The sequence below is a fragment of the Coregonus lavaretus genome, assembly GCF_964263955.1.
Source record: "Coregonus lavaretus genome assembly, chromosome: 3".
Taxonomy (NCBI): domain Eukaryota; kingdom Metazoa; phylum Chordata; class Actinopteri; order Salmoniformes; family Salmonidae; genus Coregonus; species Coregonus lavaretus.
This window is the reverse complement of record NC_139990.1, coordinates 73,960,226-73,980,637: the sequence shown is the minus strand read 5'-3', so window position 1 is coordinate 73,980,637 and position 20,412 is coordinate 73,960,226.

Below are 20,412 nucleotides of genomic sequence, written 5' to 3'. Positions count from 1 at the left end.
CTGTCTGGGACATCCCAACACCAACTGCTTCCTCTCCTACAGTCCCACCGTGACGTCAGCACGTTTTGGACTTCTAACCCCTTTTAAACATTGTGTGTTTGAACTACAGACTTCTGGGTTGTACCATTGGATTCGTCTATTTCTGTGTGATTAACAAAGGCTGAGCTAGAGCGGTGTTTGTGAGACAAGGGAGGATCCCGAATGGGCCCAGGGCTAGTGACTGAGTAAACAATTTCTGTACTTACAGCATTCATATACATTCATTTTTATCAGGTTTGCTTTGGCTGACCTTTTTTTTATTATTATTGACATTTATCACTAAAACTCATGAATGTAACTATTTATGTCAAATTGTTTTGTGTTTTACGTATAGCCCTGGTAAAACACTTCATTGTGAGCCTAAATATAAAGGCTGGACATGCAGATAAATTAAATTCAGATAAATGAAAAATATATTTTTGCTGAGGTCTCGGGACTGATAGGGTTGGTGACTTGACATTGTTACCCATCAGCCAACCCACCCTCCAAAAGGCAGAAAATGCAGGGGCTGGGATCCCTCGCCCAACAGCACCTTCCTGTCAGTACTGGAGCAAAGCAGCCCCTGGCTGTATCAATCTACAGGAAGCCCTGGAGTCCCAGCAAAGTAGCAGAGACACAGAGCTACTCCTCTCGCTAGTCACTACTAGCATGCACAACACTTTCAGTGGCAGCGTCTGCTAACGTCATGATCACACACACATCCAGCACAGTTCAGCACTTCTAAAAGATAGCCTATTCAAATATTGGAGCAGGATTAACAGCTTTATGTCCTGTCTATCAACGTACGTTTATCAGCTAAAAAACGTTTATCAGCTAAAATATGCCACCATGTTCCTTGCCAGTCGGTTTTCTTAGATCACACTCCAGGGAGAGCTAAGATAAGTTTTAGTCCATTTTTTCTCATTGTGCCGAGAGGCAGATGGTGCCAGCTGGGTGGTTTGAATTAGGACTTTGATTCAATCAAAAACACAGTGATAATTACTATTATTTCTATATTTTCCATTTAACCGTAACAAATATGACCATTATGACGGTCAATTCCCTGATTCTTGAGTCCTTGTCTTATTTGTGAACACTGATGTGTAAAGATAACAAAACATTTATAGCAGTCAAACTCATAGGAACCTGACTCACTGGCCAGAAGTTGAAAAAAGGCATTTTGAGTTTTATGATTTCACAGTGTAATAGAAAGCAGGCCCAGGGCAGGCGTTATTGGTCAGGCAGGCCAAATGCTGTTTTTTTATTTGTTTTATTTAACCTTTATTTAACTAGGCAAGTCAGTTAAGAACAAATTCTTATTTATAATGACGGCCTACACCGGCCAAACCCGGACAATTGTGCGCTGCCCTATGGGACTCCCAATCACGTCCGGTTGTGATACAGCCTGGAAACGAACCAGGGGGTCTGTAGTGACGCCTCAAGCACTGAGATGCAGTGTCTTAGACCGCTGCACCACTCGGGAGCCCGAGTGGAGTTACAGACCCAACAGCAACTGCCCACAACCACTATACGCATCAACACACTGTACATCTCACAGTTTCTGCCTCAGTCTGTATTTCTGCAGTTTTCTTTGCCTATTTGTCTCTTTGTTTTCTGCCTATTTCCTTGTCTCTGTGTCCCTGCCCTGCCAGTATGGGTACAGTGGGGAAAAAAAGTATTTAGTCAGCCACCAATTGTGCAAGTTCTCCCACTTAAAAAGATAAGAGAGGCCTGTAATTTTCATCATAGGTACATGTCAACTATGACAGACAAAATGAGAAAAAAAAATCCAGAAAATCACATTGTAGGATTTTTAATGAATTTATTTGCAAATTATGGTGGAAAATAAGTATTTGGTCAATAACAAAAGTTTCTCAATACTTTGTTATATACCCTTTGTTGGCAATGACACAGGTCAAACGTTTTCTGTAAGTCTTCACAAGGTTTTCACACACTGTTGCTGGTATTTTGGCCCATTCCTCCATGCAGATCTCCTCTAGAGCAGTGATGTTTTGGGGCTGTCGCTGGGCAACACGGACTTTCAACTCCCTCCAAAGATTTTCTATGGGGTTGAGATCTGGAGACTGGCTAGGCCACTCCAGGACCTTGAAATGCTTCTTACGAAGCCACTCCTTCGTTGCCCGGGCGGTGTGTTTGGGATCATTGTCATGCTGAAAGACCCAGCCACGTTTCATCTTCAATGCCCTTGCTGATGGAAGGAGGTTTTCACTCAAAATCTCACGATACATGGCCCCATTCATTCTTTCCTTTACACGGATCAGTCGTCCTGGTCCCTTTGCAGAAAAACAGCCCCAAAGCATGATGTTTCCACCCCCATGCTTCACAGTAGGTATGGTGTTCTTTGGATGCAACTCAGCATTCTTTGTCCTCCAAACACGACGAGTTGAGTTTTTACCAAAAAGTTCTATTTTGGTTTCATCTGACCATATGACATTCTCCCAATCCTCTTCTGGATCATCCAAATGCACTCTAGCAAACTTCAGACGGGCCTGGACATGTACTGGCTTAAGCAGGGGGACACGTCTGGCACTGCAGGATTTGAGTCCCTGGCGGCGTAGTGTGTTACTGATGGTAGGCTTTGTTACTTTGGTCCCAGCTCTCTGCAGGTAATTCACTAGGTCCCCCCGTGTGGTTCTGGGATTTTTGCTCACCGTTCTTGTGATCTTTTTGACCCCACAGGTGAGATTTTGCGTGGAGCCCCAGATCAAGGGAGATTATCAGTGGTCTTGTATGTCTTCCATTTCCTAATAATTGCTCCCACAGTTGATTTCTTCAAACCAAGCTGCTTACCTATTGCAGATTCAGTCTTCCCAGCCTGGTGCAGGTCTACAATTTTGTTTCTGGTGTCCTTTGACAGCTCTTTGGTCTTGGCCATAGTGGAGTTTGGAGTGTGACTGTTTGAGGTTGTGGACAGGTGTCTTTTATACTGATAACAAGTTCAAACAGGTGCCATTAATACAGGTAACAGGTGGAGGACAGAGGAACCTCTTAAAGAAGAAGTTACAGGTCTGTGAGAGGCAGAAATGTTGCTTGTTTGTAGGTGACCAAATACTTATTTTCCACCATAATTTGCAAATAAATTCATTAAAAATCCTACAATGTGATTTTCTGGATTTTCTTTCTCAATTTGTCTGTCCTAGTTGACGTGTACCTATGATGAAAATTACAGGCCTCTCTCATCTTTTTAAGTGGGAGAACTTGCACAATTGGTGGCTGACTAAATACTTTTTTTCCCCACTGTATATGTCTTTGCATATGCCACCATGACTCAGGGTGTAGATGCTGTTGAGCATAAGTACATTTTTATTACCATGGCCTTGTCAACCTTTCTTTATTGTTATTGCTCCTAAAGAAGTCATGGCCAGGTGACTGAAGTTCGGTCAAACTACTGTCCTAGCAAGTTTTGCTTTGTCAATGGTTCTTATAGATAATACAAGGGATAGCATTTATGGTTAATTGTTGAGTAGTGCACTTGAGATATTCATTGTCTATGCTCTCAGTCCTTCAAGGTCCAAATGACCAATGGCAAGCATCAGAAAAACATTAATTCCATGTTGACATTATGGGGTATTGTGTGTAGGCCAGTGACATTTAAAAAAATATTTAATCCATTTTAAATTCAGGCTGTAACACAACAAATGTGGAAAAATTCAACGGGTGTGAATACTTTCTGAAGGCACTGGAATTATGATTGTTAGGCTTTTGTTACACAATTGCACACAATTGTAGTTGATTGCAACTAAGTTCAATTGAGATGTGTAACACCCCTAGTTAGCAATGAGTAAAAAACGAATCTGTCACTTCATTGCATCCAGTTGCAAATTGTTCAAGTCCAAGAAACTAGTTCCATGCAACAGCCAATCAAAACGTTAACTGCAGGTTGTTGACCTTTGTTTGATCATGAGTAATACATTAGGTTTTTATAGTGATGGGGATTGTATATGTACATTTTGCTCTTCATTGGCATCTAATGTGGCCTCAGTTGGTACATAATCAAAGAGCAAAAATCTGCCCAAATATGGGTTAACCTTTCAATAAGTAAACTCACTATCTATCTTCGAAGATAAGTTCCACAGCCTTTGTTTCCCTTCAGTCTTTAGATAAACATTACTCTGTAAGCAGACAAGCAGCCAAAGTGCTGACAGGTCAGGATTGCTGTTTAATGTGTTGTCTGCAACCAGGGTATTTTATGGTGATTAAATCCATATCACAGAGCCACTATGATTAGCACTGCTCTGATAAGCCCTGAACCATAGATACCCTGGTACACCGAGACTTTTCCATGGCACACATTCAGATTTCCAAACATTCTCTACAACTGTATACTTTTTCCACAACAGAAGCTTACTATATCTATGTATCTCCCCACTTTGTATTACCAACATCTTTGCACACTATTTATACGACTGCTAGCAGCTTGCAAAATAAGTTTTCTTTCTGCTGTCAAATGTGGACAGTGAGTTCCCGATGTAGATGGGAAATCAATACAGGCTACGTAAAGATTTGTACTACATACATGTAGCCTATATGCACAGCACATCATCAGAGAGATAGAATGGCAACCAAGTCCAAAGCCCTTTTCAATAATTTACCTCAAAATCAGGTCATGACCTCAGCCCATGCATGGTAAACCATTGAAATGTGCATGCAGGCCCAAACACTGTAAAATGCTGAGTGGGTGGTCTCACTGATCTTTGGACTGGTGCAGCTCTTTCCCTGGACCCACCAACGTACAACGTCAATAAGAACAGAACAGGACGCACCGAGAGCCATATTAGGGAGATTGCTGAAACAACCTGAATTAATATCGGACCCAGTCAAGATGAAAAATGCTCCTTCAAGATTAAGAAATGGCCACACTTGGGTTACATTGGGGCCCAAAGTATCACAGTGTCACGCCCTGGCTCTGGGGACTCTTTTATGTTGAGCCAGGGTGTGTAGTGTCTATGTTGTATTTTCTATGTTCCGTTCTAGTTCGTGTTTTCTATGTTGGCCAGGGTAGTTCCCAATCAGAGGCAGCTGATTCTCGTTGTCTCTGATTGGGAACCATACTTAGGCAGCCGGTTGGCACTAGTTTATTGTGGGATCTTGTTCTGTATAGGTTTGTGTTGGTGAACCTGTAGACGTCACGTATCGTTTGTTGTTTTGTATAAAGTACTCATTAAAAGATGTACGCATATCACGCTGCGCCTTGGTCCGTTTCTCACGACGATCGTGACACACAGGGTGCAAAGAGCTTTTGCATTTATTATATGTCATAATAAATAACTGGCAGGCAGGTGCGACCCACATAGAAGATGGTCTTACACATGTGGAAAGGAGACATGCAGACATAGCCACGGGAAGTAGGGGTGCTGAGGGTGCTGCAGCACCCCCTGAAAAATATCAAACATTTAAAAAAATGAATACATCTTTTATTTTATTTCTGGAATACAATCTCACAAAAGCAGTGCACTGTGCCTTTACTAGTCCTGTATTAGTGTTCCGATATAGCCGTCTGTAGCACCGTCAGCACTCCCACCCCCAAACGACTTCCCGCGGCTATGCATAGGTTCACCCTCAATGTCCAGCTATTTGATAAAGAATTTGGATCCATCAGGTGTCAGTAGAAGGCAAGCAGAGTGGGCATACCTTCAGGTACCCAAGGCTCAGTCTAATCCAATAAGTCTACATGCAACACTATTGATCCAATTACTTTTAGCTGGATCTCTGCACACACACACACACCCAGCCAACCAACCACCATGCACAAACATCCAACTCACACAGAAATAATAAAACCCACCCAGGTTACACCCATTAGAAAGACATGGTACACATACACTACCAGTCAATACACATACACTACCAGTCAAAAGTTTGGACATCCTACTCATTCAAGGGATTTTCTTTATTTTTAATATTATTTACATTGTAGAATAATAGTGAAGACATCAAAACTATGAAATAACACATATGGAATCATGTTGTAACCAAAAAATTGTTAAACAAATCAAAATATATGTTATATTTGATATTCTTCAAATGGCCACCCTTTGCCTTGATGACAGCTTTGCACACTCTTGGCATTCTCTCAACCAGCTTCATGCTTCATGAGGTAGTCACCTGGAATGCATTTCAATTTACAGATGTGCCTTCTAAAAATGTATTTGATGAATTTCTTTCCTTCTTAATGCGTTTGAGCCAATCAGTTGTGTTGTGACAAGGTGGGGGGGGGTTACAGAAGATTTATGAGAGCCAGTCAATACGGAACATTTGAAGAACTTTTAAAGTTTCTTCAAGTGCAGTTGCAAAAACCATCAAGCTATGATGAAACTGGCTCTCATGAGGACCACCACAGGAATGGAAGACCCAGAGTTACCTTTGTTGCAGAGGATAAGTTAATTAGAGTTACCAGCCTCAGAAATTGCAGCCCAAATAAATGCTTCACAGTGTTCAAGTCACAGACACATCTCAACATCAACTGTTCAAAGGAGACTGTGTGAATCAGGCCTTCATGGTCAAATTGCTGCAAAGAAACCACTACTAAAGGACACCAATAAGAAGAAGAGACCTGCTTGTGCCAAGAAACACGAGCAATGGACATTAGATAGGTGGAAATTTGTCCTTTGGTCTGGAGTCCAAATTGGAGATTTTTGGTTCCAGCCGCCGTGTCTTTGTGAGACGCGGTGTGTGTGAACGGATGATCTCCGCATGTGTAGTTCCCACCGTAAAGCATGGAGGAGGAGGTGTTATTGTGTGGGGGTGCTTTGCTGGTGACACTGTCTGTGATTTATTTAGAATTCAAGGCACACTTAACCAGTATTCTGCAGCGATACGCCATCCCATTTGGTTGGGGCTCAGTGGGACTATAATTTGTTTTTCAACAGGACAATGACCCAACACACCTCCAGGCTGTGTAAGTGCTATTTTACCAAGGAGAGTGATGGAGTGCTGCATCAGATGACCTGGCCTCCACAATCCCCCGACCTCAACCCAATTGAGATGGTTTGGGATGAGTCGGACGGCAGTGAAGGAAAAGCAGCCAACAAGTGCTAAGCATATGTGGGAACTGCTTCAAGACTGTTGGAAAAGCATTCCAGGTGAAGCTGGTTGAGAGAATGCCAAGAGTGTGCAAAGCTGTCATAAAGGCAAAGGGTGGCCATTTGAAGAATATCAAATATAACATATATTTTGATTTGTTTAACACTTTTTTGGTTACTACATTATTCCATATGTGTTATTTCATTTTCTTGATGTCTTCACTATTATTCTACAATGTAGAAAATAGTAAAAATAAAGAAAAACCCTTGAATGAGTAGGTGTGTCCAAACTTTTGACTGGTACTGTATATATGAATATGCACGCAGTAAGATCACCTAAGATGCACAAGCCCAGCACTTCAACAGAGCTTACTGTTTTATTTAATGTTCTTATACACTCCACAGGCCTAGTTGGTTTTGCTTCATGTACTGTATGTGGGTGTCCTCGCCTTCCATTCTGACACATGGAACTGCCCCACCTACTGCACTTTCACACATAACCCAGCTAGGACATTTGGTTTCTTGGAAGTTGTGTGAACGTACGTTTTTGGTTTCCCATTGGTTCTGGGAACGAAACCATAAGTTTCCTGACCGGTAAAACAGAACGTTTTTTTAAACGTTCTGGGAACGGAAGTGAACATTTTGCCTGTTCTGGGAACCTTCATTTTTAGGTTGCAGGGAGGTTCTGAGAACGTTTTACTATGGTTCCCTGAATGTTTTCCTGGGAGGTTTTATTAACCTTCTGAGAACGGAAATGATAGGTTATTTGAAGGTAATTAAATTAACGTTCTCAGCACATGTTTCAATAAGACTTTTAATAACACTGCTAGCTTAGGTTAACTGTTTTGAACTCCAAGCACAGATAGGACACATGGAAATTCATTTGCTTAGGCATTAATCATGCAAACACATTTGTTTTTTATTGTGGCACGGCATCAATGAGTTCGAACCTATGATCTTCTATTCTCTATCCATGGAATAAGTCCACTGCCCCACCAAGATCTGCTTAGATAAAACCAAATGCCTCCAAACTCATTGGACGGCACTTTATCATGCAACAAGACAATGACCCTAAACATACTGCTAGAGCAACGAAGGGGTTTTTGATGGCCGAAAAGTGGAAAATCCTTGACTGGCCAAGTCAATCACCGGATCTGAATCCAATTGAACAGGCATTTTACATGCTGAAGAGGAGACTGAAGGCAAAAAGCCCCCGAAACAAGCAGGAACTGAAGATGGCTGCAGTACAGGCCTGGCAGAGCATCACCAGGGAAGATACCCAGCGTCTGGTGATGTCGATGCATCGCAGACTTCAAGCAGTCATTGCATGAAAAGGATATGCGACCAAATATTAACAATGATTACTTTATTCTACATTATGTTAAACTGTCCAATGTTTTTTTATGCCCGAAAATGGGGGGGGGGGGACCATGTACAAAAGCTTCTATAATTTCTAAACGGTTCATCTGATATGTATGAAAATACCCTCAAATTAAAGCTGACAGTCTGCACTTCACCCTCATTGTCATTATATCCTTTCAAACTCAAAGTGCTAGAGTACAGAACCAAAATAACAAAAAAATTGTCACTGTCCAATGAATTATGGCGCTCACTGTATATTGAAAACAGGTGCTTCCACACAGTTGTGGTTCCTGAGTTAAATAATAATAATTAATTAATTAACATCCCATCATGCTTAGGGTCATGTATAAAAATGCTGGGCAAGCCATTATTTTTGGATACCATGGTTATGCCCCCATAGGATGACAATTACGCCGTACAGTGGTCACTGAATAGTTTGATGAGCATGAAAATGCTGTAAACCATATGCCTTGGCCATCTCAGTCACCAGATCTCAACCCAATTGAACACTTAAGGGAGATTTCGGAACGGCGCCTGAAACAGCGTCTTCCACCACCATCAACAAAACACCAAATTATGAAATGTATTGTGGAAGAATGGTGTCACATTCCTCCAATAGAGCTCCAGACATTTGTAGAATCTATGCCGAGGTGCATTAACGGTGTTCTGGCTTGTGGTGGCCCAATGCCCTATTAAGACACTTTATGTTGGCGTTTCCTTTATTTTGGCAGTTACCTGTATCTTTCTTTATGTGCAATCAATGTAAATACAAAATCTGGAGTGAATCTGACGTTTGGTCCATGAGAAGAAGATGATTTTGAGCATTAGCATTATAGAGTTGAATGAGTTGTTAATAGTTTCCTTGTCTTTTGAGATATCAATACCAAATTCAGTGTGGTTCATCTGAGGGACTTCCATGAAAGCAATGACACGTTTCAAATTGATAGGCCACTGTGGAGTGGATTTACAGTGGTTTAACTGGACATGTAAAATTAGATTTTTTACATTGTGAATAACTCAGCCATCGTTTCACCAATCCCTTATCTTTTCTCAAACTAAGTTAAGACGTACCATGGGCCTACATTACATGGTGTCATTTGGTCCTATAGTTCATGAGAAAAAGATTTGCATCTTTGAATGCATCAACATTATTTTCTCAAACTCTTTAGGGACTATTGTGATGAGTCCAAAGACCAAATGTTGAGTGAATCTGACTTTGACCACGAGAAGAAGATGTTTTATGATTATTTCAAGCATTAGTGTTACATAGACATAAAAGTGAATCGTTAATAGATATCAATGCCAAACACAACATGGTTCATCATGGTAACGTCTTTGATGACCCTAAAATGTTTCAAGTTGATAGGCCATTGTGAAGTGGATTTACAAAGGATTTAAATGGACACGTAAAATCTAATTTCCTGATTTATCAGTAACTCAGCCATATCTTAACCAATTCCTTAGCTTTTCTCAAACTACGTCATGAGACGTACCATGGGCCTACATACCGAATGGTGTTATTTGGACTTGTGGTTCATGAGAATATTTTTTCCAAGATGGAGGAAAATCTATCCTGATGGACCTTTTGGGTTTCAAGTCTCTAAGTCAAACAGTGCGGCTGATACGAGGGTTTAAGTGAGATAGCTTATAACAGCGCCACCTATCGGCCAATCGGTGTCATTCTTTTTGACCAAACTCTTGGCCTCTAGTTTACAGTAAGTGTGCCAAATTAGAAAAAAAGATACCAATCTATGCTTGAGTTATTAGCTGTGAACCCCTAATATGGTAAAAAGTAAAGTTATCCAAATAGTAATCTCTGTTAACCCAGAACTAAATGATTGTGTAATTTGGTCAGATGCTCCATTTATGTTTACGTAGTCTGTTCACGAGAGATTATCTAAATAGAGACACATGCAACAGGGCATCCTAAATACACTGTAGCCCACTCAAAGGTCATCTTAATGCAACATTCAACTGCAGGCCTCAGTAAAGTATAAGTATGATGACCATTCAAGTTCTTTCTTATTTTTCCCCGTATCCTTCTTCAATACAACCAAACAGACTCCTTGAAGAGCAACACACCTTTTTTCCTTTCCATCAATTTGTGTAACCTTGGGTAAATGTAGCCATATAGGACTGTCTCTTGCGCATGATGTACACGATGTTTGCGGAACATTGGCTGGGAAAAAATAACCAATGAACTGCTTTGGTTGTGAAACTTAAAGTGACAGTGATAGTAATCAAACGTTTCTCAGAGGTTTTTAGTCCCTAAAAAGTAGTATAATGCCAAAATGAGTCCACATACCACGTCATATGATTATGGTGATATTCTTTATCAAAGTGCAGCTGCTACTACTCTTAAACCTTTGGATACTATCTACCATAGTGCCCTTCGTCTTTGTTAGAGGTGACAGTTTTGAAACTCATCATTGCATCCTGTTTCAAAAGGTTGGCTGGAGTTCGCTAAAGACTCGTAGATCTCTACATTACTCCCTTTGTGTTTACAAGGCCCTGCTTCATAAACTTCCATCTTATCTAACTTTGCTGTTGAAGTATAGACACCTGAGTTGCCTAACCCGTTCACAGGATTGGTTAACTCGAGGTTCCTAGGGTCTCCACCGAGCTCGGTAAATCTGATGTTAGTTTTAATTCACCGTTCTGGTGCCGGTATTGATTGGGAACTTCCTGTTACATACACCTTAGCCAAATACATTTTCACAATTCCTGACATTTAATCCTAGTAAAAATTCCCTGTCTTAGGTCAGTTAGGATCACCACTTTATTTTAAGAATGTGAAATGTCAGAATAATAGTAGAAAGAATGATTAATTTCAGCTTTTATTTATTTCATCACATTCCCAGTGGGTCAGAAGTTTACATACACTCAATTAGTATTTGGTAGCATTGCCTTTAAATTGTTTAACTTGGGTCAAACGTTTCCGGTAGCCTTCCACAAGCTTCCCACAATAAGTTGGGTGAATTTTGGCCCATTCCTGCTGACAGAGCTGGTGTAACGGAGTCAGGTTTGTAGGCCTCCTTGCTCGCACACGCTTTTTCAGTTCTGCCCACACATTTTCTATAGGATTGAGGTCAGGTCTTTGTGATGGCCACTCCAATACCTTGACTTTGTTGTCCTTAAGCCATTTTGCCACAACTTTGGAAGACCCATTTGCAACCAAGCTTTAACTTCCTGACTGATGTCTTGAGATGTTGCTTCAATATATCCACATAATTTTCCTTCCTCATGATGCCATCTATTTTGTGAAGTGCACCAGTCCCTCCTGCAGCAAAGCACCCCCACAGCATGATGCTGCCACACCCGTGCTTCACGGTTGGGATGGTGTTCTTCGGCTTGCAAGCATCCCCTTTTTCCTCCGAACATAATGATGGTCATTATGGCCAAACAGTTCTATTTTTGTTTGATCAGACCAGAGGACATTTCTCCAAAAAGTACAGTCTTTGTCCCTATGTGCAGTTGCAAACCGTAGTCTGGCATTTTTTATTTAATTTTTATGCCTGTTTTGGAGCAGTGGCTTCTTCCTTGCTGAGCGGCCTTTCAGGTTATGACAATATAGGACTTGCCATCAGTCAGGATGTGGCCCAGAAGTTATTTGACAGCATGCCAGGGCGGATTGCAGAGGTCTTGAAAAAGAAGGGTCAACACTGCAAATATGTCATTGTCAATGAAAGCCTTTGACACTTATGGAATACTTGTAATTGTACTTCAGTGTACCATAGTAACTACTGACATAAAGACCTAAGAACACTGAAGCAGCAAACTTTGTGGAGACAAATACTTGTGTAATTCTCAAAACTTTTGACCACAACTGTATATAGTTTGGGTATATATTTGGCTATATTAATGTTATACAGTTTATACAGGGCTCATTTGTAAAAGAGACCTAGGTCTCAATATGTCTTCCCTGTTAAAATAAAGGTTATATATATATATATATATATATATATATATATATATATACAGTGAGGGGGAAAAAGTATTTGATCCCCTGCTGATTTTGTACGTTTGCCCACTGACAAAGAAATGATCCGTCTATAATTTTAATGGTAGGTTTATTTGAACAGTGAGAGACAGAATAACACAAAACAAATCCAGAAAAACGCATGTCAAAAATGTTATAAATTGATTTGCATTTTAATGCGGGAAATAAGTATTTGACCCCCTCTCAATCAGAAAGATTTCTGGCTCCCAGGTGTCTTTTATACAGGTAACGAGCTGAGATTAGGAGCACACTCTTAAAGGGAGTGCTCCTAATCTCAGTTTGTTACCTGTATACATTTACATTTACGTCATTTAGCAGACACTCTTATCCAGAGCGACTTACAAATAGGTGCATTCACCTTATAGCCAGTGGGATAACCACTTTGCAATGGGTTTTTTTCTTCTTCTTTTTTTTTTTTGGGGGGGGGGGGGGGGGGGGGGTTTGGAGTAAAGGGGGGGGGGGGGGGGGGGGGGGGGGGGGGGGTAGAAGGATTACTTTATCCTATCCCAAGTATTCCTTAAAGAGGTGGGGTTTCAAATGTCTCCGGAAGGTGGTGAGTGACTCCGCTGTCCTGGCGTCGTGAGGGAGCTTGTTCCACCATTGGGGTGCCAGAGCAGCGAACAGTTTTGACTGGGCTGAGCGGGAACTATGCTTCCGCAGAGGTAGGGGAGCCAGCAGGCCAGAGGTGGATGAACGCAGTGCCCTCGTTTGGGTGTAGGGACTGATCAGAGCCTGAAGGTACGGAGGTGCCGTTCCCCTCACAGCTCCGTAGGCAAGCACCATGGTCTTGTAGCAGATGCGAGCTTCAACTGGAAGCCAGTGGAGTGTGCGGAGGAGCGGGGTGACGTGAGAGAACTTGGGAAGGTTGAACACCAGACGGGCTGCGGCATTCTGGATGAGTTGTAGGGGTTTAATGGCACAGGCAGGGAGCCCAGCCAACAGCGAGTTGCAGTAATCCAGACGGGAGATGACAAGTGCCTGGATTAGGACCTGTGCCGCTTCCAGTGTAAGGCAGGGTCGTACTCTCCGAATGTTGTAGAGCATGAACCTACAGGATCGGGTCACCGCCTTGATGTTAGCGGAGAACGACAGGGTGTTGTCCAGGGTCACGCCAAGGCTCTTCGCACTCTGGGAGGAGGACACAACGGAGTTGTCAACCGTGATTGGCGAGATCATGGAACGGGCAGTCCTTCCCCGGGAGGAAGAGCACCTGTCCACAGAAGCAATCAATCAATCAGATTCCAAACTCTCCAACATGGTCAAGACCAAAGAGCTCTCCAAGGATGTCAGGGACAAGATTGTAGACCTACACAAGGCTGAATGGGCTACAAGACCATCGCCAAGCAGCTTGGTGAGAAGGTGACAACAGTTGGTGCGATTATTTGCAAATGGAAGAAACACAAAATAACTGTCAATCTCCCTCGGCCTGGGGCTCCATGCAAGATCTCACCTTGTGGAGTTGCAATGATCATGAGAACGGTGAGGAATCAGCCCAGAACTACACGGGAGGATCTTGTCAATGATCTCAAGGCAGCTGGGACCATAGTCACAAATAAAACAATTGGTAACACACTACGCCGTGAAGGACTGAAATCCTGCAGCGCCCGCAAGGTCCCCCTGCTCAAGAAAGCACATATACATGCCCTTCTGAAGTTTGCCAATGAACATCTGAATGATTCAGAGGAGAACTGGGTGAAATTGTTGTGGTCAGATGAGACCAAAATGGAGCTCTTTGGCATCAACTCAACTCGCCGTGTTTGGAGGAGGAGGAATGACCCCAAGAACACCATCCCCACCGTCAAACATGGAGGTGGAAAGATTATGCTTTTGGGGTGTTTTTCTGCTAAGGGGACAGGACAACTTCACCGCATCAAAGGGACGATGGATGGGGCCATGTACCGTCAAATCTTGGGTGAGAACCTCCTTCCCTCAGCCAGGGCATTGAAAATGGGTCGTGGATGGGTAATCCAGCATGACAATGACCCAAAACACACGGCCAAGGCAACAAAGGAGTGCCTCAAGAAGAAGCACATTAAGGTCCTGGAGTGACCTAGCCAGTATCCAGACCTTAATCCCATAGAAAATCTGTGGAGGGAGGTGAAGGTTCGAGTTGCCAAACGTCAGGCTCGAAACCTTAATGACTTGGAGAAGATCTGCAATGAGGAGTGGGACAAAATCCCTCCTGAGATGTGTGAAAACCTGGTGGCCAACCACAAGAAACGTCTGACCTCTGTGATTGCCAACAAGGGTTTTGCCACCAAGTACTAAGTCATGTTTTGCAGAGGGGTCAAATACTTATTTCCCTCATTAAAATGCAAATCAATTTATAACATTTTTGACATGCGTTTTTCTGGATTTTTTTGTTGTTATTCTGTCTCTCACTGTTCAAATAAACCTACCATTAAAATTATAGACTGATCATTTCTTTGTCAGTGGGCAAACTTACAAAATCAGCAGGGGACCAAATACTTTTTCCCTCACTGTATATATATATATATATATATATAGTACCAGTCAAAAGTTTGGACACAGCTACTTATTCAAAGGTTTTTCTTTATATTTCCTTACTAAATTATATTTGGCTTACTAAATACTTTTTTTCCCCACTGTATGTACTTTATGAATTTACACAACATGGTTCATGTACTGTATATATATATATATATATATATATATATATATAGAGAGAGAGAGTACCAGTCAAAAGTTTGGACACACCTACTCATTCAAGGGTTTTGCTTTATTTGTACTATTTTCTACGTTGTAGAATAGTAGTGAAGAAATCAAATCTATGAAATAACACATATGAATCATGTGGTAACCAAACAAGTGTTAAACAAATCAAAATATATTTTATATTTGAGATTCTTCAAATAGCCACCCTTTCCCTTGATGACAGCTTTGCACACTTTTGGCATTCTCTCAACCAGCTTCATGAGGTAGTCACCTGGAATGCATTTCAATTAACAGGTGTGCCTTGTTAAAAGTTAATTTGTGGAATTTCTTTCCTTCTTAATGTGTTTGAGCCAATCAGTTGTGTTGTGACAAGGTAGGGGTGGTATACAGAAAATATCCCTATTTGATAAAAGAGCAAGTCCATATTATGGCAAGAACAGCTAAAATAAGCAAAGAGAAACGAAAGTCATCATTACTTTAAGACATGAAGGTCAGTCCATCTGGAAAATGTCAAGAACTGCAGTTGCAAAAACCATCAAGCGCTATGATGAAACTGGCTCTCATGAGGACCACCACAGGAAAGGAAGACCCAGAATTACCTCTGCTGCAGAGGATAAGTTCAGTAGAGTTACCAGCCTCAGATTGCAGCCGAAATAAATGCTTCACAGAGTTCAAGTCACAGACACATCAACATCAACTGTTCAGAGGAGACTGCGTGAATCAGGCCTTCATGGTCGAATTGCTGCAAAGAAACCACTACTAAATGACACCAATAAGAAGGAGACCTGCTTGGGCCAAGAAACACAAGCAATGGACATTAGACCGGTGGAAATCTGTCCTTTGGTCTGATGAGTCCAGACTTTAGATTTTTGGTTCCAACCGCTGTGTCTTTGTAAGACGCAGAGTAGGTGAACGGATGATCTCTGCATGTGTGGTTCCCACCAGGAAGCATGGAGGAGGAGGTGTGATGGTGTGGGGGTGCTTTGCTGGTAACACTGTCATTGATTTATTTAGAATTCAAGGCACACTTAACCAGCATGGCTACCACAGCATTCTGCAGCGATACGCCATCCCATCTGGTTTGCGCTTAGTGGGACTATCATTTGTTTTTCAACAGGACAATGACCCAAAACACACTTCCAGGCTGTGTAAGGGCTATTTTGACCAAGGAGAGTGATGGAGTGCTGCATCAGATGACCTGGCCTCCACAATCACCCGATCTCAACCAAATTGAGATGGTTTGGGATGAGTTGGACCACAGAGTGAAGGAAAAGCAGCCAACAAGTGCTCAGCATATTTGAGAACTCCTTCAAGACTGTTGGAAAAGCATTCCAGCTGGTTGAGAGAATGTCAAGAGTGTGCAAAGCTGTCATCAAGGCAAAGGGTGGATACTTGGAAGAATCTCAAATATAAAATATATTTTGATTTGTTTAACACTTTTTTGGTTACTACATGATTCCATATGTGTTATTTCGTAGTTTTGATGTCTTCACTATTATTCTACAACGTAGAAAATAGTACAAATAAAGCAAAACCCTTGAATGAGTAGGTGTGTCCAAACTTTTGACTGGTACTCTCTCTCTCTATATATATATATATATATATATATATATATACAGTACATGAACCATGTTGTGTAAATTCATAAAGTACATACAGTGGGGAAAAAAAGTATTTAGTAAGCCACCAATTGTGCAAGTTCTCCCACTTAAAAAGATGAGAGAGGCCTGTAATTTTCATCATAGGTACACGTCAACTATGACAGACAACTTGAGGGAAAAAAATCGAGAAAATCACATTGTAGGATTTTTTATGAATTTATTTGCAAATTATGGTGGAAAATAAGTATTTGGTCACCTACAAACAAGCAAGATTTCTGGCTCTCACAGACCTCTAACTTCTTCTTTAAGAGGCTCCTCTGTCCTCCACTCGTTACCTGTATTAATGGCACCTGTTTGAACTTGTTATCAGTATAAAAGACACCTGTCCACAACCTCAAACAGTCACACTCCAAACTCCACTATGGCCAAGACCAAAGAGCTGTCAAAGGACACCAGAAACAAAATTGTAGACCTGCACCAGGCTGGGAAGACTGAATCTGCAATAGGTAAGCAGCTTGGTTTGAATAAATCAACTATGGGAGCAATTATTAGGAAATGGAAGACATACAAGACCACTGATAATCTCCCTCGATCTGGGGCTCCACCCAAGATCTCACCCCATGGGGTCAAAATGATCACAAGAACGGTGAGCAAAAATCCCAGAACCACACGGGGGGACCTAGTGAATGACCTGCAGAGAGCTGGGACCAAAGTAACAAAGCCTACCATCAGTAACACACTACGCCGCCAGGGATTCAAATCCTGCAGTGCCAGACGTGTCCCCCTGCTTAAGCCAGTACATGTCCAGGCCCGACTGAAGTTTGCTAGAGTGCATTTGGATGATCCAGAAGAGGATTGGGAGAATGTCATATGGTCAGATGAAACCAAAATATAACTTTTTTGTAAAAACTCAACTCGTCGTGTTTGGAGGACAAAGAATGCTGAGTTGCATCCAAAGAACACCATACCTACTGTGAAGCATGGGGGTGGAAACATCATGCTTTGGGGCTGTTTTTCTGCAAAGGGACCAGGACGACTGATCCGTGTAAAGGAAAGAATGAATGGGGCCATGTATCGTGAGATTTTGAGTGAAAACCTCCTTCCATCAGCAAGGGCATTGAAGATGAAACATGGCTGGGTCTTTCAGCATGACAATGATCCCAAACACACCGCCCGGGCAACGAAGCAGTGGCTTCGTAAGAAGCATTTCAAGGTCCTGGAGTGGCCTAGCCAGTCTCCAGATCTCAACCCCATAGAAGATCTTTGGAGGGAGTTGAAAGTCTGTGTTGCCCAGCGCCAGCCCCAAAACATCACTGCTCTAGAGGAGATCTGCATGGAGGAATGGGCCAAAATACCAGCAACAGTGTGTGAAAACCCTGTGAAGACTTACAGAAAACGTTTGACCTGTGTCATTGCCAACAAAGGGTATATAACAAAGTATTGAGAAACTTTTGTTATTGACCAAATACTTATTTTCCACCATAATTTGCAAATAAATTCATTAAAAATCCTACAATGTGATTTTCTGGATATTTTTTTCTCATTTTGTCTGTCATCGTTGACGTGTACCTATGATGAAAATTACAGGCCTCTCTCATCTTTTTAAGTGGGAGAACTTGCACAATTGGTGGCTGACTAAATACTTTTTTTCCCCACTGTATGATGCGAAATCAATACAAAATATTACAGCAATCCAGTTACATTACTGTGGAATTTCTCTGTGTTCAAAGCCATAACCCTAGCTTCAATTTGACCAAACACATATTTATTTATCCAAGGGAGGCACAGCCTTTAAAAATTAAAGACTTTTCGGCTTTAACCTTTTGCTCATTTCTCATTGTAAATGTGAATCTCTGAAATTTGAAGACAAACAAATGGGAATGACCTCAAACCATTACTATCAAACTCTGAAAAACACTATCTGCATTAAACTAATGTCATTCCATTCAGATATTGGTGCCAGCAGATCCTTTTAAATGGGAAATCCCTAGACAAAATATATATTTTTTTTAAATAAGCCTAAGCGTTTCTTGATTGACAAGTTAAGCCTAGTACCTCCTCATTTCACTCCATTTCAAAACACCTTCTCCCATTCCGAGCCTACTAAAGACAATGCTGTTGACAAATCAATCTACAGCAGTTGGAAGTGTCACGAAAACAGAGCCAGTCGTAGAGCAAGCCTAAACTCTGCCATCCATTCCTCTACATTTTTACATTTTAGTAATTTAGCAGACACTCTTATCCATAGCGAATTACAAGTGCAATTAGGGTTAAGTGCCTTGCTCAAGGGCACATCGGCAGATTGTTCACCTAGTTGGCTAAGGGATTCGAACCAGCGACATTTCAGTTACTGACCCAGTACTCTTAACCGCTAGGCTACCTGCCACCCGTAAGGTTGGGCGGTATCAAGATTTTCATATTGTCATACCGTTTCTGTACTATACATGGATATACGGTATTACCATAAGTGCACACAAGGGGTACTATTTCAAAATATATATACCAAAAAACTATTTTGATCCAGGAAGGTATTGAATGTCTCTACTGTAAACAAGCAGCTTGATCTTGACATCTAGCCACTTAGCTAGCAAGTTGGCAAACCAAATGCATAGCTGGAGCCCTGAGCTGGACATAATATATTTGACACATCTTAAGATTTCTTATAGTTATACTTAACTTATAGCTAGTTATAAACAGTGGCGTAGCACGCATTGAAAATCATACCGTCAGTATATCGCCCAGGCCTACATTCCTCTGAGCCCTGGAGGTGGATCAGATCATCTGAAACACATTAGACACATCTGGTTTCTCACCCCTATCATTGGCCTGGACACCTACTTGTAAATGCTGCCCCTTCCTTCTGATCTGCTCACTCCTTATATCCCCACGTGCTCTCTCTCAGCTCCAAACATGCCCTCCAGCTCAACCCTCAGTGGTAAGGCAGGCCATGCACTCACAATACTCTGGGTGGCCTGAGCTGGCCTCTGTCCCATAGAATATTTGGGGTTAACATGCACGATAGTACGCCTCAGCCACGCCATCCAAACCGAGTCAGCTATAAACAGCAATGAAACAAGTCATCTACTGGTTAACTATTTGTGTTCTAGTCCAGATGTCATCTACAGTATGACTTGCCATATCCACAATGAAACAACTAGGTGTTACTCTGAGTGTTCTTAAACCACTGTCTGATTCTGTTTAATAGTAAGGGCAAAATAGAACAACATTTTTGTGAGGCGCATCTATTTGAGTTCTGACCAGCCGTTTGAAGTTAGGATAGGATATGTATTATAACATTTACATGCTGCACTGAGGAGGACTTTGATGTGGGATGAGATACAACATAGAGTTTTAGAGGGAGTTTTGTACCAGTAACTAGTCTAAGATCTGTTTGTTCATGCTCCAGTTTCTCTGTTGTGTGTACATGCTGAATGACTCAGGAAAAGGACACACACAGAACCTACAATTCAGGCTCTCACTTACAGCCTCTTAAATAATATAATGGAGGAAATACAGTGTCAGAAAGTATTCATCCCCCTTGACTTATTCCACATTATGTTGTGTTACAGCCTGAATTCAAAATGGATTACATTTATATTTTTTCTCACCCATCTACACACAATACCCCATCATGACAAATGTTTTTAGAAATATTTTGGGAAAAAATTAAATACAGGACTTGGGAGGTTTTCAGGATAAAAAACAAACCGAA